Source organism: Lontra canadensis, unplaced genomic scaffold (assembly GCF_010015895.1).
Source record: "Lontra canadensis isolate GAN:19392208 unplaced genomic scaffold, GSC_riverotter_1.0 scaffold61, whole genome shotgun sequence".
NCBI classification, from domain to species: Eukaryota; Metazoa; Chordata; class Mammalia; order Carnivora; family Mustelidae; genus Lontra; species Lontra canadensis.
In genome coordinates this window covers 2,180,975-2,188,891 of record NW_022631055.1, presented here as the reverse complement: position 1 = coordinate 2,188,891, position 7,917 = coordinate 2,180,975, and the positions used below count along the sequence as shown (strand labels likewise).

Below are 7,917 nucleotides of genomic sequence, written 5' to 3'. Positions count from 1 at the left end.
AAAAGACAATTAAAATGCACCAAATATTTAAGAGTCGTCTCTGATGAGTAGTGGATTATGAGACATATCTCTGTTTTATTATTTATAAACAAAACAATTTTGTTTTGCACAAAAATGAACATAGTTAACAAATATAAAACTTTTATGAGAGGCGTTATGGGATAATTATTCTGTGGAATCAAAGTAGGGTTGGAATTTTGCCTCTACCACCTATGAGCTGTGTGACCTTGGGTAAGTTACTTAACTTCTCTAGACTTCAGTTTCCTCATCTGTAAAATCAGGATAATAGTGACTTCCCATGGTTAGTGATAATGAGATTATATACAGTGATCAGCAAGTAACCAATGTGATTACATTATCACTATTACTATAATTAAAGTTTCAGCTGAAGGATAATACTCTCCTGTAACCTTAAATTCTTCTCATTTTTTAAAAAAGATTTTATTTATTTGACACAGAGAGAGAGAGATCACAAGTAGGCACAGAGAGAGGGGGAAACAGGCTTCCCACTGAGCAGAGCGCCCTATGCCAGCCTTGATCCCAGGACCCTGAGATCATGACCCCAGCCAAAAGCAGAGGCTTAACTCACTGAGCCACCCAGGCGCCCTCCTCCTTATTTTATTTTATTTTATTTTATTTTTTAAGATTTTATTTATTTATTTGACAGAGATCACGAGTAGGCAGACAGGCAGGCAGAGAGACAGAGGAGGAAGCAGGTTCCCTGCTGAGCAGAGAGCCCAATGCGGGGCTCGATTCCAGGACCCTGGGATCATACATGAGCCGAAGGCAGAGGCTTTAATCCACTGAGCCACCCAGGTACCCCTCCCTCCTCGTTTTAAAACTTTTAGTCCTTCCGCATACAATTAAGAGTGTGAAAAATTAAAAACATTTCTCCTGGTACTATTTACACAAATGTGCACGTGCACGCGTGCACACACACACACACACTCTTACTTCAAAGATATATGGGTACCTAGAATATAAAAATATTTCCTAAGTTGTTTTCTATTTTACTTGGATCACTTCTAGTACTAACTCAATCTTTGCTTTTTAGATGAATTTGGTGTGGTTAATTCTACCAGCTCTCCTATTTGGCACATTTGGTGTGCCAAAATGTATCTGTCAGGAGCTGTGTTTTCTTGCACACAAGTGCAGTAGGTGGAATATCTTTCTGCTGCCAAAAGAGTATTTATACGCTCAGCAAATGTCCATGGCAATATATCAGTTGCACTATTACCTGTAGTGTTGATAAGACAATAGGTGTATCTTTATCCTTTTCTTTTCCACTAAAGAAATTTTAATAGATTGCCAAATGAATGAACGCCATTATTATGTATTTGTGTATTGGGAAATTTCAGTTCTTACAATACAACAGATTAAGGGTAATAGTGAACCCCTTTCATTACACACACCTTGAAATGCTGAATAAAATATATAGCCAAGCTCACAAAACAGAGAAACCCTCATGTTGCAAAATAGCTTGTGTATCAATATGCATCTTAAAGATCTTTTATTGACACATGTAAAGTATCTCATTATTTTAATTGCTGCATTGTCTTCCATAGTATAGATAATAGTAGAGAATTGGAGCCCAAAGAATGTAAGCTTCAGTGTATATGTGGGAAAGAGGGGGGCAGGGAGTTTGATAGCAAATGTCGAGAGAAGTCTTACAGGCTAAGGGCTTGAATTTTAATCCACAGTGGAATAGAGATGGAAATTTATGGCCTCCATATTAGAGTTGAGATTAAAACCCACATAAAGCTAGAACCTCAAAGAGTTGGCCTATCTTGGTATAAGGCAGACTAGAAGATCTTCACTTGTACAACCAGGCAGACAGCAAGAAAGTTTCCTCTTCCTACAGCTAGATCTTCCTACAGTAGACCATGGCTAAAGTCTGTGTAAGAAGGTACAACCTCAAGCTTGTGCCACATTCCAGTTTGGAATATGAATTTTCATGCAGAACATCTAATAGGACACAAAATTAACATAAAAATTAGTCCTGCTGGTGAAATGCAAATGCAAAACCTTCCCTGGAGAGAGATTTCCACAATCCATGAAAGTAACAGTCCCTGCTAAGGGAAGGTCACAAACAAAAGTTACAGATCACAAAAAAGAAAACCAAATTGAGAAAGAGTCTGAAGTATAACAAAAGGAATGGTTAAATCTTAAAACTAGAGGTAATAGAATTTGAACACTTTCAATTTCAAGGCATTTGTCTTTCTTGCACTCTGGAAATTTTTACTCTGTAGCCTTTCTGTTATTTCCATCTCCCCCATCTCTCCATTCCCCCCTTCTGGAACAACTGCCAGCTGCATGATAGAATGCTGGCATTTATCTTCTATGTGTCCTAACTTTTCTTTCATTATCTTTTTCATGGTACTTTACCACTAAGTAATGCAAGAATCCCTTGACACTAATTTTCTACTAACTAATTTGTTTCCCAGCCTTGTTAATTGTTACACCAGGCCATCTATGGAAAACAGTTTTTAATTAGTATTTTATTTTTTAATTTACGAGATCTGTAAATGCTCCCTTAATACACAAGATTCTTCCTATATTATGGATATGATAGCTTCTCTTATCACTCTTAGAACATTGTAATAAAGCTTAACATCTTAACGTCTTTTTCTGCGCTCTTAATTCTATTGATTTTTGTTTGTTGAGGATGATGCTTCAATTTCTTGGTATTATACTTTATTCTTCAAACATTTGGTGATTCTTGGTTGTATAGTCTTCTCTGATTATGTAATTTTCAGATCCTTATCAGTGTAAATTGTTTCTCTCTGTTGCACCTGACTTTTGGACAGGGTTGGGATATGAGTCAGACAGGATCTAAAGATGATCTGTGTGATGGGATTTTTGACCCTCCTGGAGGTCAGTGGCTACTTGGGCACTGGCCTGTTTTTCTAGCCCTAGTGTATGAGTCAGTTCATCCACAGCCTCCCAGCACTCAGTGCATGCAGAACAGAGAGAGGTTACTAATTTGCTGTTCCTTATGCAGTCCCCTAATTTTTCAAACTGATAAATGCCCCAGAGCCCTTTCTACTACTTAATATCCATTAGCTCTAACCCTGTAGTTCTATGCAACGTCCCTCTACAGCAGTCATCTCTACACTTGTGTTGGGTCCTTTCTTCCTTCCTTCCTTCCTTAAGATTTCATCTATCTGCTTTAGAGTAAGAGTGTACATGAGAGGGGAGAGCGAAAGAGGGGCAGGGAGGAGGGAAAACAAGAGAATCACAAGAAGACCGAACACACAGCACAGAGCCCCATGTAGGCTTGATCCCACAACACCCTGAGATCACAACCAGAAACCAAGAGTCAGAAGCTCAACTGACTGAGTCTCCCAGGTGCCCCTGAGTTTTTCTTTCATTTAGTTTTGTTCCTCCAAACACTTGTTCTCTGGTAGTATCTTTCAGAACTTAATACAAGTCTATTTCTTCTGATACTAGGTCTCTCTGGTTTCCAATACTATTAAATTGTATTTAACTATCAGTATCTATTTACACATATTTTTATGAGATTTAGTGGGCAGTAAGTGGTAGATGTGTATTACCAATCTGCCATCTTGAATCATTCTCTGATTTTTTTTAAGTAAATCATTTGCAAACTTAGTACTTTGGACATTAGTAAATCACAGATTCCCTGCAATAGACCTCACAATTGACCGGCAGACATTAGTGAAAATTGTCATGGTCCTTCTGTCTTAGGGAATGTGTTTTAGTGAGAGATGGAGGGATGGAGCCCAGTTAGTGAACTACAACTATAGGCTAGATTGGCGGTTCTCAACGTTTTCAAGTATAAGGACATGTTTTCTGCATTTAAAACAAGTTCATGGTTCCTTACAAAATGTAATTGAACTTTTAGTATCCATTGTTTGAGAAAACACATAATAACAAAATACAATGATGATTTCCGGGTTCAATCGTCTCTTTTTTAACTGCTAAGGGTTTGTCTCTCCACAATGAATTCCATAGTCTCTGAAAGTTATAAATGCCTATTGGTACAAATAGTGCTCTTAAATTTTACAAGAATATTTGAATGTTTTCAAGTAGTTTCTTTATCAGGTATTTTCTTGGAATTATAGCTTTTACCGGGTTAGAGGATTTTTTTTTTCTGTTTACCATACAAAATGAAACAAAAAAATGGACCTTCATAAAATTTAATATTTAAAAAAAAATCTTAATGAATGAGCTAATGGTTTTCAGTCCTTAACATTGATTGCTATTAATACCATAAATCTTTGTGTGTTTTAAGAATTAAAGCATTTTCCAATCTATTATCTCATTGGATCTTTACAATAATCCTATGAAGCAGGACAAATATTACTATGTATGTCAATCTTCCAGCTAATTAATAGACAAATACAACTTAAGTAATTTCCCCAAGCTGGCAGTTAGGAAGCAACAAAACCAGGGCCAGAACCTAAGTTTCTCAGTGCTCTGCCCATTCATTCCCAAATGTCAATGCCTAGAACAATGCTGGCCCATTGCAAACAAAAAAACAAGAGTAGTATAACAAGTATCAGAGAAAATAATTTCAAAACTTTTATTAAGAGATTGTCATTTTACTGCTTTGGGAGATTTAAAATGCTCTTAATGAGGCTCCTTAGGACAGTGACGGATGGAGCTAATGTGGGATCAACTCACCTATCGTAACTACAGCAACAAAGGCTCCATAAACAAAAACATTTGAAATACACAACTATGCACTAAAACAGGAAAGCGAAATCTTCAGGTGCCAGAAATAAAGAGAACACTAAAAAGTAATGATCAAGAGGTAAAGTTAAACAGGCAAAACAGGCAGCTGGAGAAGTGGAATCAGAAGTTGAGCTTAGGGGCTGCAGTGGGAGTTGAGGCCCCCCGTGCAATGGAGCTGGCACTCAGTGCAGAGCCAGGATCCCAGAAGAGCTCTGCTGTTGTGAAAAGGATTCTAGAATCTCTGTCCCATTAGTCTGAGAATTAGGGGGTGAAGCAAACTGATTACCACCAAGACAGCTCACCTCCCAGACTAAACTGTGCACAAGGTGGGAGCCACAGGGGTACTCCTGAGTAGTAACACAGAAAACCCAAACTGAAGTAGCAACAGAAAAAGCTGAGAACCAAAGATCCAGAAGAAGCCGAGAAACCTGAAGGACCCTAGTATAGACAAAAGACAAATATGATACTGCCGCATAGTCACACTTTATAATTCTGGGGGCATGAGACACCGTGGAAAGAAATACCTAAGATAAGATGAAAAATACCTATCTTCCAGGGGAGGGACTTAGCAGAATTCATGCCTCAAGAATTACAGACAATAGAGCAAAGAGACTATAAAGTAAATAAGCTTAAATGATTCTGGACATAAAAGAATAAAAACTGTACAGAAAAACCAGAACAGCCTAAAAAGTAAGAGACATAGTTCAGGGAGGGAAAAAAAAGCTATAGAAATTCCAAAGATAAAAAACATAGCATTTTTTCAAAACAACTCAGTAGATTAAAAAAATTTAAAAACTTAGTAGACTAAACATAGCTTAAAAGAAAGTAAGTTGGAAGGCGAGTTGAAGAAATCTCACAGAATGAAACTCAAAAAGATAAAAAAAGAAATATTAAACAGAAAGAGGCACAGAGAATAGAATGTTACTAAGTGTTCCAGAAGGACACAATAGAGGGAATATGAGAGAAATCTGCAATAAAAATGGCTATGTTAGAGATTGCTGCCTGTTCCTTATAACCAGTCTCGCGCTCTGCCTTTTTCACAGAATCACCCATTTTCAGCTGAGAACTAGGCTGCCCAGAATAAAGACAGTATTTCCCAGTTTCCCTTATACCTGGATTGGCTATATGACCGAGCTCTAGAATGTAAACAAAACAGCATGTGCAACTTCCAGAAATGTCCTTAAAGGAAAGAGATAGGACTTTTTTCTCTACTTTTTCTTTCCTAGTAGCTCAAATGCAGATGGTATGGTTTAAGGTTTTTTTTTTTTTTAAGATTTTATTTATTTATTTGGCAGAGAGAGATCACAAGTAGGCAGAGAGGCAGACAGAGAGAGAGAGGGGAGCAGGCTCCCCACCGAGCAGAGAGCCTAATGCGGACCTCGATCCCTAGGATCATGACCCGAGCCGAAGGCAGAGGCTTTAACCCACTGAGCCACCCAGGTGCCCCTGGTTTAAGTTTGATTAGAGAATCTACTTGCTGAAAATGAATGGTGGAACAATAAAATGGAAGGATCCCTGAGCCTCTGACACCATCAAATGCCACCTGGAAAGCCTCATCTATGTGAAAAAGAGAAACTTTTGTCTTGTAGGAACCACTTTGATTTAGAATTGTTTTTAAAACACTCACAGCAGAATCTCATCATAACTTCTGATTGAGAATTTTCTACAATTAAAGATGGTAGTCTCCGATTTGAAGGAGTGGAATGAATTTTAAGCTAGAAAAAATGTGATTAAATCCACGCATGGACATAGAATAATAAAAAGCAGAACACCAAACATACAGAGAAAAACTTTAAAAGCAAATCTGAGAGAAGAGAGATTGTTGCCCATAAGGAAAGATAAACTTCGAAGGAAAGATAAACTTCTCAAACACAATGAGGGATGCAAAAAGAAAATGGAATAATATCTTGAAAATGCTGAAAGGCAGTAAGGCTCAACATAGAATTCCATGCTTCGCTGAACTGTAACTCGAGAATGAGGACAAAATGTGGACCCTGCCAGACATACACAGATTAGCACTGACAGCAAGTACCTATATAATACAACTTTACAAGGCACTGTTCTAAGTGCTTTATCTATTTTAACTCATAATCCACACAACAACCCTCTGAGGTAGTTACTATTAAGTATTACTATATCAGGGATGACGAAACTAAGATACAGGAAAGTTAAGTAACTTGCCCAAGGTCACACAGCTAGGAAGAGTCCAAATTGGGATTCAAGCATGGACAGCCTGCTTCAGATTCCATCGTTGTAATCCCTCACAGGAAGAGTTTGTTATGCCCAGACCTTCCATGAAATTACTACTGAAGTCATTTAAAAGATGGCCTGGTACTCACTTTGGCAGCACATTTGCTAAAATTGGAATGATACAGAAGATTAGCACAGCCCCTGTGCAAGGATCACATGCAAAAGACCAGTATGGAGCCTGGACAGACCCAAGGAGGATGTAAGCAGAAAAACGAGAAAGATAAATCAGCAAATCATATGGATCCACTAATGTATTAACTACAAAAGTGTCCTTTCATGAAATAATTCTGATATTAGATTCTAGGCGACTTTTTTTTCCTCTTGTAGTATCTTTATTCGGCAAAAGAAAATATTTGGCAACTCTATGTCAATTCCTCCCAAAATTTTGGTAATTTTCCTAGTCTGTGAAATCATAGTCTGGCAACCATTGATCTATTGTGCAACAAAGGTTTTTTTGTTTTGTGTGTGTGTGTTTTTTTAAAGGCAAATTTGCAAAGTTAATTACTGGTGTGTCATACAAAAATATATTTATTGGTATTAGTATATTTTGTTATTTGTATTCATTCTGTGAGGAGGATAGGCTGCATGTAACGATTAGTGAGAATTGCTATTTTCCTCAAACATGGCTCCTGTGAAGGACATGCTATAAATCAAAAGGTAACAAAGGAGAAAAAAACCCTTTCTACCACAGAAACTCATTGCTAACTTATTAAGGTTTATGGAGAGAATGCTTTTTGTTGATAAATTATATCAAGGCGATCTACAATATTTCAGCCCAGAAGGCAGAGCCCAGTGCCGTTACATGCCCACCAAAATCAAAGATTGGTAAACACAGAACATTTCTGAAGGAGTGAATTTTGTGAGACATAGAGAATATATGTTACTTTTTACTTTTAATAATAACTATTATAAAGTTTTCTTCAAATTACTCTGTAAACTTTTTAGTGCTGAAGATTAAGAAAGCCAAAC

At 37.4% G+C, this 7,917-nt stretch overlaps 1 pseudogene; it reads left to right on the top strand.

The window, feature by feature from the left end:
- Nucleotides 1-7,029: 7,029 nt before the first annotated feature.
- LOC116879598 lies at nt 7,030-7,112 on the top strand (annotated as a pseudogene).
- The last annotated feature ends 805 nt before the right edge of the window (nt 7,113-7,917 follow it).